Source organism: Amphiprion ocellaris, chromosome 8 (assembly GCF_022539595.1).
Source record: "Amphiprion ocellaris isolate individual 3 ecotype Okinawa chromosome 8, ASM2253959v1, whole genome shotgun sequence".
NCBI lineage: Eukaryota > Metazoa > Chordata > Actinopteri > Pomacentridae > Amphiprion > Amphiprion ocellaris.
In genome coordinates, this window is record NC_072773.1 from 26,178,672 (window position 1) to 26,196,975 (window position 18,304).

The following is an 18,304-nucleotide window of genomic DNA, read 5'->3' on the forward strand; positions in this document are numbered from 1 at the left end:
AGCAATATTTGACACAATAAGTGAAGTTTTTCAATTCAAATAAAATTGTGGTTGACAGTTGAATCAATGAATAGACATATACGTGCTTATAATTTAAAGTTTATTTTAAAAAAGGAAAATGGGACATATAGAAAAAAGTGATTTTGATGACTTAAAGCCTGAATTTAGTTGTTTTTTCCACTGTATGGCACATAAAATCAGCATAAGTAGTTCAAGGAGCTTCAGAAAGTTGAAAATCCAGAGATTCATTCTGTTTTCATCTTTTCTGGGTCTGATAAATGGTGTCATTTTGATGGTTCTTTTTTATAGGAATATTAATTTTTATTTATGTAATTTTTTATAAACAAAAAGTTTATAATTAAGTTATTAAGAGAGATATTTTTGTTGTTTAGGTTATTCCTCCTCCAAGGAGGCAGAGCCTCAACGGAGTAAAAACTTAACATGTAAACATGTAAACATGTAAAAACAAAAATGTTTCATTTCTATTTATCTGCATTTTTCATCTGTCTGCTACATTCACAGATTACTGCAAATCTAAGTGCAATTATAGCGATTTTATTCAACATTTTAAGGCTTTCTGTAAACTCAAGCACTGTCTAGAAAAGTGGTCTATTATGGGATGGCTACACCGTTAGCATGACTCGTAGCTAACGTTAGCTCTGGTGCTAACAGCAACATGTTTTACATTGAGGTGATACCGTCGGCTTGAAGTGACCAGAAAACTCTTTGTTGTACAATTTGCACACAACCAGGCTTTTATCCAAGCTGCCACCGGGAAGATTTTTAAAAAGAAGCTTTCTGTCCAACAAGCTCAATCTCGTCTTCCTTTACTGTTCACCAGCGCCTGACTTCACTCAGTGCTTCCTGTGCTTCTTCTTCATGGCTACAAACAGACTTTAGGTTCATTACGCCACCTACTGGGCTGGAGTGTTCATCAGGGTTACCAGTGTGCCAGAAATGAGGGAACTGAGGACGGTGTAATCAATTGCGTTATTTTATATATATATATATATATATATATATATATATATATATATATATATATATATATATATATATATATATATATATATATATATATATATATATATATATATATTAGGGCTGGGACCTTAACGCGTTAATTTCGATTAATTAATTACAGCGAAAATAACGAGTTAAAAATAATAATTGGCTCACTGCTCCTCTATTTGGATGTTGTTTTTCTCTTCACACACCACATGTGAGATAGACGACCAGTAAAACTGACTTATAAACGGCATATTGTGTGTATTGCTTTGTCTGTTTTCTGCTAATCCAGTTAATGACATACCTGACACATTAAAGTGTGATGATAATCATTCAGCACTGATATGCGTGGGTGATTTATCAATTAGTCACCTGCCAGAAAATTAATTATTGATCCTCTGTTTAAGGCACTTTAGAGAAAAAATCCAAACAGTTTTTAGCTCCAGTTATTTAAATGCGAGTATTTTCATTTTTGCCATTCCTTTCTGTATTTTATATGACTGCAAACTAAATATCCTTGGATTTCTCCACAAGTCTCAGGTTAGGAGATTGATCAATTAATCCAGAAAATCCAAGTCACTGCTCGCTGCAACCACAAAAATTATGTTTCGCCATGAAGCAGCTTTACTCATTAATGGCTAACAATGCCCACCATGTCCTGATACAACCAGAGAATACTGATGGCAAGTTTTTATTGTCATGGTCTTGGTATACAGCTTCACATTCCCCTTTGTTATTCCACAGAAAAAACAGAACATTGTAAAGCCAAAAACTCCCAACACCTGACAGTCTATATGATGGTGAAATTCACGCTTCAATGTTGCCAAATAACCACTGACATCTTTTTACAAAAGACACTTCTGCTGGTTTCATAAACTGAACTAAGGACATTGTGTGGGAGATAATTCCTGTTAAATATACAGCAGCTTGTCTTCAGTTGGTCAGTTGGAGAGCAGACTGAGCCTGAATGCTCTCAGTGTACGAGAATAACAGTGAGGTCAGGCTTGCCTCCTTACTATCACCGTGGTCAGTCTCCATTTTCTCTGACCCGAGAAACAATGACAACAAGTCAGCTGTAACCCCGGCTCTGATGAACTAACTTACGCTGACAGTCATCAATGAGCTCCATTCTTTCTCTGTGAGAGGCCAGCTTGTTCATGCATGAATGGAAAATGTAACACAAGCACATTTGGAAACATCTTCAGTTGAATAATGCCAGTAAGCTTTGTTCAGATACAAGCCTGGCACTGATTCATATGCAGAAGATACAAGAGAGTATTTAAAACGCACAAGTTTTCATTTTCCTTTCAAACTCGAGCTGTAAAATCAGTATATCATCTTAAGGGCAAAATACAGAGGGTGGGCTCGAACATTAACACCTGTAAATAAAATAAGCGTAATTCAATACAGCAACAACACAAACCAGCGGTTAAAAATATCCAAAATGCTGAAGCATATCTCTGTGTTACTATTAAGCAAAGATTATGAGCTTCACAAATGTGCATTCATTGCAGGGCTATTGCTCTGGATTTCATTCTGGGCATGCACTCACTGTGTTCCTTATTCTGTGCATTGAAATACAGGGGAAAAAAGATTTACAAAGGCAGCTTCATTAATTCCTAAACATACCTATAATAACCACAATTTTGAACCGTAGCGGATTAAGATCTTTATGTTTTCCTGTGTACTTTGTTTGGGTTAGGGTAACCCAAGTTTAATGGTGTCAGTGGGTATGATAATTCAATAAAGGCGACAAATCTGCCAGCGGGTTTGTTGATGACATCTTAATTCAAAACAAACATTGCTTCAAATGTTCCTAACATTGGTGCACTGAAACAAAAACATGAGGCAAAGACTTTCTGAAACTGAGAGTTCTTGTCAGTGATTAAAGTTTGTCCATGTGGTGTTCCAGAGGAGTATTTCTCTATGTTTTTTAACATTTCCTCTGTTGCTGTGCTGTAATTTTTGGAATTTGTAGAAAGACAGTTACTTATCTATATCTAGCAATGCAGTGTGTGCTACTATAATACTATAACACACAGAGAGGTGAGACAGAACAAAGTCGTTCTATTATATAACAGTGAAAGGCTGAGAGTGTTTTTTGACAGCTTGTTACAGATAGAGAGGCTTCATGTCAGGCTTCAAGTCTACACAGGAGCTCCTTCAACAGTAACCCAAACATACTAATCTCACCCAGACTGAAGCTACCGCAGGGACTCGCTGCTGACAGAGTGTTCACTACCGGTTTGAGCATTTGTCTTAAATCCACCAAATGCTAAGACCACAAATTCATTTGGTAAAAAAAAACAACAAAAACAAAGAAGAGAAGATGAAAAGTTTTTCAGGTTCTCTGAATATTTACTGCACTCAAGCCTTAGGCTGTCAGTCAAACTTGAAAGATTGCTTGCATTATTAAGACTGTTGTAGCAGACAAATCAATAATCAGAACTCGTAGCATACTCAAGCATTGACTGTCCACCAAACACTGAGACGGTTAATTAAAGGAGCACTTCCACATTTTGCAAAACATTTGTAACAAAAACATCTTTTAGCATCTCTAAAACACACTAATCCATGTTATATTTCATATCTATATTGTTAAAGAAATATGGTTGTGTGGGACAATTTCTTGGCTTTAAAAACACAACTTGTCATTTATGTCAATTGATAAGCCTCAGAAATGCTGGTAGATGAATTTTCTCACCTCTGACAGTGAGTCTGATCTTCATCAAACATTTGCTGAACTTTACTTTTAACAAACCTCTGAGTCATCTAATTATATTTTCTAATTACATGCACAGCCAAATTTATTGTGGGATTTGTGTATTTTTAATACTCTAATCAGACTTACGGAATAAATCACAGGCTTCTCATATTTGTTAGTATTGCTATGGTTAACATTCTGCCAGTGCAGCATGTTTTCTAGATACTTTTTTAGGACGAAAGCTCATAAACCTCAGTTAAAAATTCATGCGAGATGCCTATGAATGTCAAAGAAAAAGAATCGTGAGCTCAAACAATTAACAGACTGATCATTTCTGGAACAGTTTAAAAAATAATGAGAAGACTTCAGGATTTTAGTCAGAACAATAAAAACAATAACTGCACAGTGAATGAATAATCTCATGACTTTTCCAGTCTCACAGTCATCATAAAATGGTCAGAATGAAAGACTTCTTCAAGGATATTTTGGCTTTCACTTCGTGGGGAGTTTCAAAATAACACACTGCATGAGCAGGACATGAATGTGTGTGAATTCTGCTTCAGTGTAACGGCTTCCAACATGCATAGTAACTGCATTCACTACTCCCTACATAACTGACACTAAATAGAGATTCTGTAAACTTACTTACTAAAATCTGTCATTTTGTATCATCACCATCAGCTGTTGAGTCACCCAACAGCCATTTTGGCATCACTGTGGAGCTGTTAGCAGAAAATAGTTTACCTGCCACAGACAGTACTTCCTGTTTTGTAATGAAAAGTTTGAGGGCATTAGTGGATAAATTTAAACACAAATAATTCTGGCACAAAAATGATAGGCAGTAAATTCAGAGCACTATATAATGTTTAGAAACTGATTTAGGACAAAGTGTGAAAGTCTGCTGTACTCCTGCTGGCACATCTGTGAGCCTCTACAGACGTTCTGTGGGCTAATCATAAAATCATTAAATCAGAATGGTAACATGCACGTTGATGCTTATTGGATATGATTACCATATTAACCATCTTAGCACAACACAAAAAACAGCTAATGGGAATGAAAGCCATACAGACTTCAGTTAGGACCAAAGTGGCAAACCAAACCATGCCAGAAATGAATATGGATATTTAACAAGGAAGATTTTGCAAAAATAAAAGGAATCCACTAGAGGATTATGAATCATGATGCAGTGGGTGAAATCTACAACCTGCAGTGTTTGACTTTCTGGTATCAGGCAAAGTCCCCTATAAACAAATTATAACCTGATCCACTGTCCCTAGATGTATACAGAACTGCATGATTTTGCTGTAGCCTACGTTTATATTCAGGTTTAAAGGTTTAAGTGCAAACATACAGAGGTGTTTTTAATCCTCCAGGTTGTCTTCGGCTGTTGCAGGCAATTGTGCAAATCAGTCAGTTGAACTGCATCCATGAAGTGGAACAATAAGGCTTTCAAACAGAAAGAAAAATCACCAGCATTGTACCCACAGCTCGTCTTTGCTGCCCTTTACTTTATTGTGAAATGAATAAATACAATTCTCACTGTTCGCTCAGCATAGTTTGTGTCCGACCCAACATCTTTCTTGAGTCTCATTTGTGTCTCGTTTTTTCATGCTGTGAGAGCTCTATACCTTCATTAGTCAGCTACAAGAAAGATGAATTTCTTTATTTTTGTCTACCTGCTTTTGAATTCATGAATCTTCGACAGAGCAGATCATTTCTATGTGGCACGTGGCGTCCACTGTAAGCCCGGTGTTTCCCTGCTACTTTGGAGACTTCAGAAACTAAACACAGAACGTCCAATCAGTATCAAACTCTGTCTTAACAACAACATCAATCAACAGCTCCAGTCTGCTCCCACAGGGAGAGGAGGGGAGGACGTACAGGACTGTTGTGACAGGGAGCATCTGCCAAATGGTGGAACATCACAGAGGAGATGGAGAGAGCGAAAGTGAATGAAGGCAGTTCAGACACGACATGCACACACGCACACACACACGCACACACACACACGCACACACGCACACACGCACACACACACACACACACACACACACACACACACACACACACACACACACACACACACACACACACACACAACGGGAAAAAACAATCACCTAATGGGCACGTGAAATCCCTTGCACGACGGACAACTCTTTCTCCCTCATTCTCACCTCTCGCTGTCTGACAAACAGCCGTCGCACCACAGAGAATCCAAACACAAACACACACACACACACACACACACACACACACACACAGCACATCTAGCTTATTGTGCGGCACACTCTCCACACTGGGTTTCCTCAAATCTCCAACTTCACCTTGTCAGGACTGAATGTTACTGAGTGACGAGCATCTCTCTCTCTCTTTCTCACAAGGAAGAAATTGAATATGTGCATGTATGTGATTGTATGAGAGAAAGATAGGTATTGATCTCAGCGCTGCTAAAAGGATAAAGGAGTCCATGCAGGCGTGTCGTCCCCTCTGTTAGGTCATTAACATCGTCACTGTACTGCTGCACCACCTAAAGCACCATAACTGAAACATACAGTCAATTAACTGAACTAATTTTACGTCCTTTAACAAGAAAAACGCTCAGTGTTCACTGGCTCCTGTTTTTATAAATCTTAGAGATGTTTTTCTATTTTAGGTTTTAAGTCTGCAGCTGATACTTTCACTGATGATTAATCTATTGATATGTTTCCAATCACCTAACTGGTTAGTTTTAAAAGTATCCTAAAAAAAGGTCTGTAAAAGTTTCCCAGAAGCCAAAGGGATGTCTGGAAATTGCTTTTCAGTCTCACAAAAATTCTAAAACTTGAAAATATTTATTTTACAAATGTAAAAAAAGAAAAGTAGCAAACGCCCACATATGAGAAGATGAAGCCAGGATATTGTTTTGAACTTTTTCATTTGATTAATTGACTAATCATTGCAGCTCTAATCTGTTTTGTTTCATTGCAAACTGAACATTTATTTGGGGCTTGAAATACTGGACAGACTAATATAAATAAATCATCCTAAGTTTTGACTGTGATGGACATTTTTCACTCTTTTGTTATACTATGGCTCAAACAATGTGCCTTATAATGAAAGGAACAATCCAGAGACTGATCAGCAATAAAAATAGTCATAAGTTGTAGCACTAGAACATTGAGGAACTTGGCACAATATTCAGTGACAACCTAAAGCATTCCAGTACAACAAACCTGCCTAACGAAGCATATGAAATCCAGCTATCAGAGTTTTTTTTAAAAAAAGATTTTCATTGCATTGTGAGGTGTTTGTATTGTAACACCTCCCACAGGAAGCAAAGTACAAACCTAAGAGTGGCGGTTGCTTACTTGTTATTGTGCCTGCACTCTGCTCTAAATTTAGCTACAGAGTGTATATGGCATAAAATTTACAGTAAATACACACACGTTTGCAGGTACGAGCCACACTGATAACTTCACAGACTCACAATCAGAGGGACAAACACAGATCGAGACACAGATAGAGGGGAGAGAGAGTGTGTAAACACATATAGCCTATTCAGAGTGTGAACTATAAATATCAGGTTAGTGAAGCCAGTTTCTATCCTCACTGGCAGTTCATAAAAAGCTCCGGAGCAGGGGACATGTGTCCCTGAAGTGGCCTGTTTGAGTGCACGCAATGACCCACATCCTGTCTCTTAATACTGGGCCACTCACTCACTGCTACTGAACATGCACCATAAACTGCAGGAGCATCAGAGCTGTGCTAAGACATTAATTACAGACCTTGAAGTTGCACACCTTAGAGAAATGTTATCACCTTACAGTAGGTGCACTGAGTAAATGAATTGTGATGTTAAATAGACATCTGTTGCTCTGTCATGGAGACGCTTCATTCACACATGCAGTAAATGCCTTTGTCTCAGAATTTCAAGGGTTAAGAAGATTTTTAAGTGGAAAAGAAAGAGACTGAACTTAAAGTTCAGTGCATCAGCATAATCTCTAAATAAGACACTGCAAAAAAAAAAGGAAGGAAAATGTACAGAAAGGATTGAGATGGCTTTTATCTGAAGCAGCAATTATTGCAATGAAGGTGCTGGCCTTCCTATCGACAGGCTTCTTCCTACATGATGGCAGTGATGTCCTGAAACTCAAGTCCTGACACAAAGGTAATGGCTGATTGATTTGTTCATGTTCTCTTTTGATTACTTATAAAGATTACACACAAGAGAGAGTTGTTTGGCAAAGATCTAATTTTTGTTGTTTGGTCATGAAATGACACAGAGAACTGCTTTAGATGAGACTACAGGGACAGAAGAAGTCACTAATGTCACTTCCACCTGCAAAGCATGTTCAATTAAACAAAACAACACACAAGTCCCTTTATCCTATTAAGTTTGATTCAGAGTCTGGAGTTTGCATTCTCCAAATGTTTTTGAAGGCCTCTGCTACTGCACACTGTAAATGGCAAAGTATTTAGAGGCTATTTTATCTAGCTTCAGAGAAAAGCAGATTCTAAGGCCATCTGGCTACTGAATCTTTTACAATGCACAAGGCTCAGCTTTCACTGTACTGGCAGCCAAAAAAAATCACATTTTCCTTCTAATATTGCTCCACATCATTTGGCATTTTGTCACCAACAACACTGAGCTAACATACACCCAATAAAATGAGTATTTGCATTAAAGGTCAAGGATAAACACAAATAGGAGTTTTTCTAATGCCGAACAAGGTCTTACTATTGTACCGTGTAAAACGAAAATTGACATTTGTGCATGGAATCAAGCTGTACTGCAGCCCTTTCTGGTGGGCTGACACAAGCTGTGCAAGTTTATACTTAGACTAGGTATGCTGTTATCTGTGGAGGCTGACTAAATATTTCATTCATGTAGCCGAGTGAATGTCTGTATTGTCTAAAAGGGGCCCAGGCCTGCCAGGGATATCCACACGTAACAGAATATAACACAATGTACTGGACATGAAAAGGATTAAAAACGTTGAGCTTTTAAAATGGAAAGATATCAGGGAGATCTAGAGAGCATCTTAAATTATGTTTCACAAGTCTTTCGTTTAAAGGACACACTACATAGTGTTTTGTAGCAATGAAAGCAGCATGGATGTAGGGGTGTAAGGTTCTTCAGATATAGTTCTTGTTTGGTCTAGACTAAAACATCTCTACTATCAGATGGGTGGCTATTTATACAGGCATTTTCCACAGAGGATAACTTTGGCAATTTCTCATTTTTCCTCCAGCATCACGAGCATGTCATTGTTTTTACTTATGTGTTGCTTGGACTGATACTGAATTTCCCAGACGATGTATTTCGACAATTTGTTGGCACTTGAGGTTCTAACTGAAATGTCTCAGCAATTGTTGGATGGATTTAATAAGCTAGCATGCTAGACTAACCTACGGATTCCACCAGGCACTGTGACATTGCATCTGAGATCCAAGAGGTCCAAGACTTCACACCTCAACAGGAGCATTTAAAAAGGGAAGCAATGCATCTACCTGATTTTGAAAGTTATCTGATTTGCAGGAGGAGCACACTTGTGTTTCTTGCATTTATGATGCTTATGTGGTGACGTGTATATGATCTGGAGTTTTCACGGAGTGTTTTCTTTTGAGAACTAACCATATTCTCTTTGCTGTCCCTATGTCTGGTTTCTACTGTGGCTCAATCTGCTCTATGCAGCTTGATGTGGCTTCCTTCAAAAAATACTTTGGCTCATATTTTCAGCGGGGCACAATGGGGAGTTGTTTCTTGGATGCTTCTGAAATGTGCTTCAGTGCATCCAATGGAATCACAGGCAGTGTCCACAGTGACAGCCATCAGCTCCGGCAGCCGCCCTCAGTGGAATCCCCAGGTAAGATGATGAACATGCCAAACATTAGGTGTATACCTGCAGAACATTTTAGCATGTTAGCATTTAGCTGAAATGAGTGCAGTGCAGAACTACTTGCATGGCTGTAAACTCTTAGTCTTGTTGATATACTGTATGTATTCTACACATTTACCAGTGTCTCTTGTCAATGTACTTCTTTGTGCAGAGTTTCTTTTTTTTCCACATTTACTGTTTTGTTACTTGAGTGAGTAGTTTGGCAGCGCTCAAAGTTCTACTATGTTGAACACTATGATGTATATACCCAAGCGGCCGAAAGAAATTACAGATCTACGGCACAGATGGCAAAATGAGGAAAAAGATGTGTCTGAATGTCCCTAGTGCTAACATTGCTAAGTGCTACTGCTAGTACCTGTTTCTTTGTACAGGACAAACACACCTTTATTGTTAGGATATTTGCATCAAGCTGGAAGCTTCCTGCTTGAAAGGATGTTTTTAAATCTCCGCCTGTTTTGCTGTAACCATAATTCAACGGTAAGCACAGTGCAAACTGTGACCTGTCTGGTAAAGAAGTGACAGCACAGTATTTTCGCAGATTTTCAGTAACCCTAACTTGGACTTTATGTCTATGGATAAAACCCTGCCTAAAAGGTCCTGAATTTGTAGATTATTTCATTCTGTTGCTGCACCTGAGACTCAATTCCTTATGGTCACGTATTGCCAAACTGGGAGCCACACAGTAAGCTTCTCAGCTTTTCCTGCTCTTACCATATTCATTTTTTGGCTTGTGTGGTATACCTGTTAGGATTTTGCTCGGACTTTCCACATTTGATGTTTCTATTTTGTATTGCTCAAACAAACAAACAAAAAAACAGGTAAGGTGCAGGATGTCAGGCTAAGAGTGATATCTATCTATTCTATCTCTGCAGCCTGTCTCCTGTTGTCCTGTTCTGGCCTCCGGTTCAGTTTGGGTCGCTGCTACCTGGGGCCTGAAAGCCTCTTCGTCCACATTCACATGACCTACAGCACGGTCCTGTCTGCTCAGACCTTTTACTGCTCTGACAGTCACCTTAAAAAACACAAACTATCAGTCACAGTGAAAGCTACATTTCTGTGTTTGTAAAATGATGCAGACAACCAACCCTTATATACACACAGCACCACAACAACAACCACATTTACACACACACACAAATCCAGGTGAAAAAAAAAAACTATCCTCCTGTGTATTAACAATAGGCAGTGGGCTGACAGCATTCTGGTGACATCTGATACCCTCAATCGCCTTCCTGCTGCTGATGGTCTGGGTAGCTTCCACTCATTGTCTAACACAGACATACGCACACTTGTAGACGCACACAGAGACACACGCACACCGGTTCAGCCAAACATCTGCTGTTTTTAACCCCTGCTGGTTGTGAGTGTGATCATGGCAGGGGGGAGAACAAGCACTGGCCTGAGAGTGAGAATAGCCTGACGGTGGGATTTTAACTTGTGATGAGAAATTGTTTTTTTCAAGAAAATTAATGCTGGACAATGCCTCAATAGTTAAGTAATGAAACTATCAGGTAGATAACACATATTAGCTTATAACATAATGAAACGACAGGCTTCATAATCTTAAAAAATCTACCCTCCAAAACCTACTAAGCCATAGCTACAGTGTAAATTTGGGTCTTGTTTCCAGAATAAACACATGCTCTGCGTTGATGGGGAAATGTGTGTTATGAAAACAGAGGCTGAGAGGTGACGTGAGAAGAAATTACGTGCATGCATCTCAGAGCAGGCAGAGCAGAGGAGGGGCAGAGGAGGCAAACAGTCACACAGGGAGTTAGCATGGAACTCTCTTGGGCCTCTAAGCCAATTACCGGAGCTGCATTGATTGAGGCAGCACTTTAAGGCCTCATCTACACAAGTAGTCCCTTAATACACTGGTCAGATGATGGGAGCGTCTCAACCACAAACTACAGATGGATTGCCATTTGCATCCATTATGGTGTCAGTGGGACAAATCTTTCTAGAGATTCTAATAGGACTAGTACAGAGTATTACGAGTTATTTTTTTTAGTTGAAGGTTTTAAGAAATGTCTGAACATGAAGGATGTGCCTTTTTTCTTCATGCCTGAAAGCTAGATGAAGAAGAAGTCTGCTGCTGGACAGGTACTAGACCTGTTTCCTCAGGCCCGATCCGCTGACCTGGAGACCAAGGTGAGTATTACGTCCTGAGTGCTATGGCTGTGTTCAATCAGCACTTCCATCCTCCATTAAAGGGAATGCTGGCCAATAATGATTTATGAAGGGGAACAGAGAGAGAATCAATGTAGCGGAGGCCCTCAGATTAATGATTAAGCAAATAGCAGACCCACTCCAGATCCTATCAGGAGCCGAGGTGCTGCTGAGACCACACCACACTATAGTAGGTTCAATTAACTACCATGGGGTTGAGAAAGCTTCGGCGAGGAGCTACAGTGCCTTCCTCTTGTCTCCCACAACAGAACACACATGCAAAACAATGCAAATGTTAAAACCTTAAACCTTAAGCCCTAAAAATCTTTGAGGATTTTCTGTGCTGTGTATCTGCAGTGTCACATTTATGTATGTCAGTGTTTTTATTGTAGCAGCAAAAACGTGACCTTGCAGCTTAAATGATTAGTCAAATGACAGAAAATTATTCTGTAACTAAGCTGTTCAAGTCATCTTCAAGTGATAATGCAAAGAATTCACGACTTTCAGCTTTTCAGATGTGAATGTTTGCCACTTTTTTCTATTTTTAAGTGTTGGGCTGTTTGGCAGAAAACCTGGAAATTCAGCCGAACTTGGAGAATTTCTAAATTTGTGAAAACTCTTTATTCTGAAAATAATAATTAGTAGGAAAGACAATAAATGCCTTGTCTGTTTTATACCTGCATTTGCTTTGATTACACAATTTTGTACAGTTTTTTCAAAATGTTTGATATTTTTACACTATTTTGTTTAGGAAAAGCTCTGATATGGTTACTAAGGTTTACCTTTAAGACGTCAAGGCCTCTTTTGTGAAATATAAAATACATTCCAAAGAAAATTATGCATTCTATTTAGTAAGGCATATAGCAAAGTATTGTGCTAGCAAGTGTACTTCAAGTATTTTATTGACACTAGAAGTGAAAGATTTCAAACAATATATAACCTTATACTTACATAAAGGGCAGCTTTCTTTATCAAAGAGCCTATTTTTTTTTCTCATAAAAAGAGCAGGTTCCTCGCTGTGATTGTTTGAATAAAGGGATGATGGAGTTGCCCATTGAAGAGGAGAAGGACAGAGGGAGAGAGAGGCCAGACACACAATACTGCTGCTGCCCAACACAACAGGCCATTCTTTCAGCTCGCGCCACAACACTCCTCACAGCTGAGTCCAGCCACTATTCTCCTGCTGTTTCCCCGCTCCCTCCCCTTTCAGTATGGGGGAAAAGAATAAGGAAGGGGGGCTGAAAATGAATAGTGGGCAAGCACATACAATCTGAAGCGTCATTAGCTGGAAAATCTCGTAAAATGACACAAAAGATGGCAGTTTTTTTTTTTGTCCTACTAGAAGCCACTGTTTACTGGAGAAAAAGCAAGATGGAAAAAGGAGAAAGAAGCTTTCATTCAAATGGTAACGTCAAGAGGAGAGCAGTGGAGCTGGTGCACAAGAATAGGGAGAGGAGGTAAAAATGAAGGAAAGATGAAAAGAAAAAGATGAGGGGGAAAGACGTGGCTGCAGGAGCCGGTGGTAGGGGATAATGTCCTCTAACAGCAGGCGAGTGTGTCAACAGATCAGTGTTTAAATTCAGCCCCTAAACAAACACAATCTCAGACAGGCAAACATGCATATGTGTGCACGCACAGATCCACCATCATCAAAGATACAAAGCACAGCACATCACATCTTATCAATATCACACCACAAATCTGCATTGGCACTGATTCCCACAGTCTCTGAGAAAAAAAAAATCCACCTGCCTGTATTTCTGCCTCAGTGTATCCGTCTATTCTCCCCACCCACATCTCTTCCAATCTAATCCCGGAAGCCAGGGCATCACTCCCAGGAGAAGAAGTAAATGTCACAGAATTACCTCTATACCACTGCCGCCGCTGCCGCTTCTGTTTCTCTCCTCCCTGCGCGTTATTCCACAGAAATATTCAAAAAGATAAATCCAAGCGGGCTGAATTCTGCTTTCCCTGCTCCATCCAAACCATCCATGGATCATCCAGCTGTCTATGAGCGAGTGCTAGCACCCAGCTTGCAAGCTCATTCAGGCAGGCAGCTAGTAGGCAGCTGCCGTTTTTCTTCAAAGCTCCACAAGCAGAGCAAATTAGAGGTCCAGCCCAGCTTAGAGGCTAAGCCAATGTGAGCTATTCACACTCTAGTTCCTGTCTGAGGCCAATGGCTGCAGCCCCACAGCCCCCCGCGTACTCCCGCCCACTGCCTCCTCCCTCCCTCTCTCTCCTCTGTCTTTCTCTTCTTCCCTTCTCCTGCTATCTTAGTCATAAATATAGACTCTTGACATTACCTAACACATGGTCCCTCGTGATAAACCGCCAGCTTCGTGCAGGTCTCTCGACTGAGAAAACCTCTCCAGGGGTGAACACCGGGTTAAAGAAGGGTATCGAGGGCAGAAAGCTGTGAGGGACATTCAGTGGATGTAGAAAATGCAGCTGATGGTAAGACTAAAACGGCAAAGGCTGGTGATTAGTGTTTTGGTGCATTATTTCTTTGCAGCTCGGATTTGTTTACTATCCTTTGACCAGACTAGGCCAGAGCGCTGAAGTTGATTAGGACATTGGGAGATTAAGGGCCCAATGGCTGACCAAAGGAAAGCTTGTACCTGGCAGCACAGGCCTGTACCTGCACAGACATGGACTGCTGCCCAGGCAACCTGACCACAAAACCCAGGAGCTGCCCTGAGGGAAGAGGACTGCAGCTTTCTGTTTTGATTCACATGGTCCCATTTTAGCCACATGTCCTCATTGTACCCCAGTAAAAAGTAAGAAAAAAATTAAAAACTAACTTAATTTTAATAGGATTACTGAAGGGAAACAACACAGGCACTGACGTTCAGAGACTATCAAAAAGGGCTCCCATGAATGTGTGCAAAATATGAAGGTAGAGCCAGCAGATTAGCCTAGATTACCTTGATGACTGGCTGTCTAAAGACAACAAAGTGAACATACCTGCACCTTGTTTCTGTAATATCTGGTCTGTTTAATCAGTACAGCAATCTACAGTTTACTGCGAGTTGTACAGGAAGCAAACAGATATATCATGTAAAATAGCTCATGGAATCCCCCAGTTTCCAGGCTTTAACTTTGGCGCTAGTTTCATTTCAGTCTATAGACATAAAAGTGCTGTCAAGCTTCTGTATTTCCCAAAAACCCAACTATTCTTTTCGGGATTTCTTACATACATAAAATGACAGCAGTGTGACATGCTGTATATCATTTGCAAATTGGCCAAAAGCACTGCTCACCTTACAAGCATTAAATTATTATTAAGGCAAATTGCTCCAAAAGATCAATGATTTGTGTGCAATTCATCATCTAAAACCGCTTTATTATAGATAAACAACAAATAAGGCCCTGGGATAAGAAAAGTGCTTGTCCACAGCAGTAAATATAATCGGAAAAATCAACATATACTGCAGCCACATGAACAAAAAGTTTAGTGAGGAAAGTCAAAGCATATCCAGTTTTAGATCAATGTAGCAGTATCACACTCAAAGGCACCGGGACTAGCTTGAATGTAGGCTAGCGGGCTACCACAGCAGATCCATATCATCACAAGACACTCACACACAAAGATCACGTCATAATCACAACAGAGAATCTTTGTTCAGTCACTGAACTGGCTTTAAACAATTTATTTCCTTGACCTAAAAGACAGGATTGTCGTCATCATCATACACTGACAGAGTGGTGATGTGACTGAAAAATAAATCTGTAAACATGGATTCACACCTGTTTTAGTCAACAATCCTGACTTGTTTTTTTTGTGTGCGTGTTCATGTAGTGAGTATGAGCTTGCAGAGACTGCACTCCTCTACAGTAATACACAGTGAACTACATGAAGCACTACTACTGTTGCTCATTAATCACGGACTGTTCACTTTAACTTGACTTGAGGACTGGGGTGATCCTGTCAACAACCACCTCATCCTTACCTGAAACTTCACAAGATCAAAAGACAAAGGTCTTACATGAGACTGGCAAAGACACATGAATGAGGATGTTAAATAACAATACCATCATTGTGAGCTATACCCTTATATTCACAGTGGTTCTTCATTGGAATCGATTAAGTTGATCTAAGCTTCTGGGTACAGCTTGTTCTAAACCCCAGGTGCAGAAACAGAAACAGTGGTTGTCCTGTTGTTATGGATAATGTACAATCAGATGCCTTTGAAATGGGCCTGGAGGAGATTGTCAATAACAAAACAGCGTTAGAGAACACAGACTCCAGGGCCACCTACCACCCACTTGCCAATCACACTGACGATAAAACAAGAAGATTTGCAGTTCTTTTGGCCTGTATGTGGCATGGGATTCATCGTAATGGTGACAAATGGTGCCTGTTTGTGACTGTATCTATAAAATATGCTAAACATGGCACAGAATACACCAACACATGCATTAAACATTACCCTCACACACACACACACACAGCCCTTGTAAACACACACACACAGAGTCTGCACCTGTCTTCATACATCATTACTATGCAAAAACACATATTTGCCCAGCGTCCTCAATTAGCTTAGGAGCCGTAGTTTTTTTTTCCCCCCATCTCTCGTTGCTTCCAGAGAGGATCGAGCGTTAACGCAGCAGATATGTGGTCACATGACCAAAATATGAACCGTGCGTATGTGAAAAGCAGGCAGACAGAAGCTGGGGCCCACTCATCCGTTACAAGAATGAATGGCCATCATTAGCATGAGGCTCCCCGGCAGCTCCCTGCAATGCAGCGACACACACAATGGCGAGTGCCACGCTTCCCCCTGCTGTTCCCCCAGAGAAGCCCTTTTGTTTGAGCAGCATCTGGACCTGACCTCCATGCATTCAAGGCTGATGACCCCCCTCTCAGCTCCTCATATCTTCTCCCCTTCTCTCCTGTCCTAGCCTCCTCTTAAAAAACCTGCTCTGCCTCTAGAGCAACCTCCCCCCCGCCACCTCTTCCTCCTCTCCTTTCCTATATACTCTGTCCGTTCTTCACACACAGATACCCCCCACCTCCCCGCCTCTTCCAGCGAAGGAGAGCACCCATCTCTTGCTTCTTGAAAAGAAGGTCTGTGTATTAGTGGACCTTATACAAAGCCTGCAGGGTGAATTAGAAAACCAAAGAGGAAAAAGCACCAGGGCTACTGGCCATCTGTCCCTCTGGGTTGGACGTGCTTGCTCCGAGTGTGCCTGCCCCCCTCTTTCCCCTCACATAATTCCCACCCCTACCCCCACCTTCCCTGATTCCCTTAGCCTATATACACAGCATCAACCACATACACACACACACACACACACACACACACACACACACACACACACACACACACACACACACACACACACACACACACACACACACACACACACACACACACACACACACACACACACACACACACACACACACACACAATCTCTCTCTCTGCCATGCATACATCACAGGCTTTGGATGGCGGATGGTGATGAGAGCAGAAAAAAAGAAGAAGAAGAAGGAGAGAACAAGGAGAGAATAAGGAGCTGCCACTTGCCTGGATGCAGAGTGAGCCCGGAGCCAGCAAATCAACCCGTAATCCCTTTCTTTGTGTGAGCGGCAAACAGAGAAATTTGTCTCCCACAATGATTTTCCCCGAGATCGGCAATGGAGTGGAAAACAAGGAAGCGAGGGAGTGAAAGACAGCGAGGAGGGGAGGGAGAAAGAGAGAGAGAGAAGAGAGAGAGAGAGAGAGAGAGAAGAGAGAGAAGAGAGAGAGAGGAGGAGATGGAGGGTGAGAGCAGCAGAGGCAGGGAGACAGTGGGAGCAGCTAGAGTGTGACAGAGAGAGACGGAGGAAGGCAGCAGCCACTGCCGAGCCACAGGGACGCTGACACTCACTAGAGGATTTGAAGTGAAGAGAGGGAGAACGACAGAGAGAGAGAGAGAGCGGGGGGGAGAAGAGAGATCAGGTGGGGGGGGGGATCGGTTCGCTCTGTGGCTCAAACGCCGGGATAACGCCGAGATAACCCTCATCCGCAAGCAGCAGCTGTAGACGTGAGAGAGGGAAATGAATCCCACGAGAGAGCGACTTCTCTATCAATTGTGACATTTGCAGCACATGATAACAATGGCCATCTGTAGCAGCGAGGCTATGAAGGAGGGGAGGGAGGTAGGGAGGGCGCTCCTCCTATAAACACACATGGCCCAAAGAGAAAGAGAGAGAAAAAAATCCCACCTCGGCCAGTGGTGGAGGGAAAGGCACCTGTTCGAGTCAAGCATGGGGAGAGGGAGCAACACATGTACTCAGGAGAGGGGGAGGAGACGTGGAGACAAAGGGAACACAGGGCCGAGAAGTGTGGCTTTTATTTGACTGCTTTTGTCATCCTGCCTTGTCATGCTAAGAAAATATTTGCATGTGTGTGCGAGAGACACACAAAAAAAGGAGGTGGCAGTGATTGTAGGTCATGAAGAAAGGGAGAGAGGGAGGGACAGGAAGAGGGAGAGAGAGAAAGGAGGGGTAAACAGTATAAACATTTCAGCATCAGGATGACTAGGATTGTGT

At 41.1% G+C, this 18,304-nt stretch overlaps 1 protein-coding gene across 15 annotated transcripts in view; it reads right to left on the reverse strand.

Moving 5' to 3' along the window:
• Positions 1-18,304, reverse strand: part of LOC111576822 (membrane-associated guanylate kinase, WW and PDZ domain-containing protein 1-like) — a 101,483-nt gene that overhangs the window by 41,499 nt on the left and 41,680 nt on the right. Inside the window, exon 1 of one of the 15 annotated variants that reach the window (XM_023282745.3) lies at positions 13,629-13,860. The exons of the other annotated variants lie outside the window; for them this stretch is intronic. The gene's annotated coding sequence lies outside the window, so the exon portion shown is untranslated. Of the gene's footprint in view, positions 1-13,628; positions 13,861-18,304 lie in introns of those variants that run through there. 15 annotated transcript variants of the gene reach the window in all.